The sequence below is a fragment of the Sinocyclocheilus grahami genome, unplaced genomic scaffold, assembly GCF_001515645.1.
Source record: "Sinocyclocheilus grahami isolate Dianchi unplaced genomic scaffold, SAMN03320097.WGS_v1.1 scaffold981.1, whole genome shotgun sequence".
In the NCBI taxonomy this organism is placed as follows: Eukaryota; Metazoa; Chordata; class Actinopteri; order Cypriniformes; family Cyprinidae; genus Sinocyclocheilus; species Sinocyclocheilus grahami.
The window spans coordinates 353,906-356,175 of NW_015506160.1; the positions used below are offsets into that span (position 1 = coordinate 353,906).

The 2,270-nt window shown below is 33.3% G+C and overlaps 1 protein-coding gene across 1 annotated transcript in view; it reads left to right on the top strand.

Moving 5' to 3' along the window:
• LOC107565101 (amyloid-like protein 2) overlaps nucleotides 1-2,270 on the top strand; it is an 85,015-nt gene that overhangs the window by 60,895 nt on the left and 21,850 nt on the right. The window lies entirely within an intron of this gene.

Consider the following 2,270-nt stretch of genomic DNA (forward strand, 5'->3'; position numbering starts at 1 on the left):
AAAAAAAAGCCAAATAACTATTTGTTTCCAAAATAAATTAGCTGAAATCTGCATCATAGTGAAGTCACGAATGAACTGTTTGAAACGTTTATTGTTGTCTACTGCAACAAAATATTGTGTATACTATATATATATTTTAAAATGCACTGTCCTATAACATGTAGTATGAAGCAGTATGTAGTAGTATGTTTGTAGCAGTAATGGTAATTTGTGTATGTATCCCACAATGTATTGCATTGACTTTACATTTTCAGTGACATGAATCTGATGGTTTTTAGCGTCTGCTTGAATAATTATTTAATTAAACTGAATTAGAAAATTTTTATACAAAATTAAACTGGAAATGCACAATAGCCATTTTTATTTTTGAGATCATTGTAGTTAAATGATGCTGAATTAAACATGATGGCATGTAATGTAGAATACTACACAGTTAATGCCTATGGTTTTGCATTGTATTTAGTAAAAAAAGTTTATTTTTTCCATTTCCTGGCTGGTAGTTTTGTGTTTTGTTGTAGAATACTGCACTTCTCTGGCTCACTGCCTCGCTCTTCACATGATATCAATGCGATACCCCGTTTATTCCAGTTGAGCAGCAGCACGCAGTCCTACCAGCTCTGTCAGGACTTCTTTTCTGCTTTTTCTACTGCAGTTGTAAAATAAATAATGAAATTGCTGAATCACCCACTCGGTTTTTCAGCAGAGCAGATTGTGTTGTGAACATTCCGGGTTCAATACAAGTTAAGCTTTATCGACAGCATCTGTGACATGCTGTCGATAGCCACTGAAAATAATTTTGACTCACCTCCCAGCTTGTGAAAACAAGCAAAAATCATCTACATTTAATGCACTTTTATAATGGAAACCTATGGGACAAGGCATCAAATTTTATTTTTATTATATAACCACTACTGTAGATGTGCTATATAATCTTGTCTGATTCCTGTCACAAACTTTTAAAGCCAGTAATCCCTTTAACCCTACAAGGAAAGATGCTGGAAAGGAAGTAGTTTTTTTTCTTTCTGTGATGATCAACAGCGTGTTGTTTTGAATCCATAACATTCCTCTACACATCTCAATAGCAAGAGCAGGTATTTAGAAGCAATGCAGCAATTCATATCGGGAGTTAGATCGGGTCCTATGAAATCTGTTTGGTTTTTCACAAGTTCCTTTTTTTTTCTGGCTTCTGTTTTTCCATTTAAATTTTTCTGGATTCTGTTTTAATGGTTAAAATTTTTACAAATCAAAATGCATGTCTAATTTAATTGAAATCATAAAACTTTAGACAATTTAGTAAAAATTAAAGTAAAGTTAAAAGAAAATTAAAGGCCCCATGAAATCCATTTTATTTTTCCCAAAATTACATGTTTTCTGTTTAAAATTTTTCTGGATTTGACTTTAATGCTAAAATTACATTTAAGGGATGCACGATATTATCGGACCAATATCAAAATTGGCCGATAATGGCTTTAAATGTAAATATCGGCAAAGGCCCGATATGAAAAATTATGTTTATGTCTTGCCGATAATAGGAATACATGAACTCACATGTGCTCAGGGTGTGCTAGCGATTAGATCACGTCAGCATTGTGGCTCATTCTTGAAGCAAAGTTTTGCCTGAATGATGATTAGATTCACTGTTTTGGATCGCTGCATTTAAATTGAGAATGCACCTACAGAATGACGCGTTCGGTGATAGAGTAAACCGTAACAGCATGTGCAGCGGCAGCCTCCCCCGGGTCCTAATGCCCGCTCAGTAAGGAGTTTTAATTCCGTAGGGTGCGCTGTTGGCCTACTTCTAATAAAATGAAAGCAAAATACACAAATAATATGTAGACTGTTTCTGATTAAATAAAGCAGTAATTGATGCCATAAAATCATGAGTATGTTTTGATTTAAAGGAAAGAAGCTTACATGAACAAAAAAAAATCACAAACATGACACTTAAATTAAATAATTTTATATATACTGATTTATTCATTAATGTGTAATATGTTATATTTTTTTAAACAAATTATGAGCTCTAAAAGATATTCAGAATTTGTACACTCTTTTGCTTTAGACCATTTACAAATGTTAAATCATAAAATTAATGACAGCCTGTAGTCTCCTGGGCATGCTGTCACCCAGCTTCATGCAAACCTCAACTTCAGTTTTTTTTCCCAGACTCTGTCTGAATAATCTTTGGTCCCACATTTGTATACATTTTACTGGTAGGCCACTGCATGAAGAATTTTTGGGTATGATTTGTCAGTTTACTTTATTTTGCT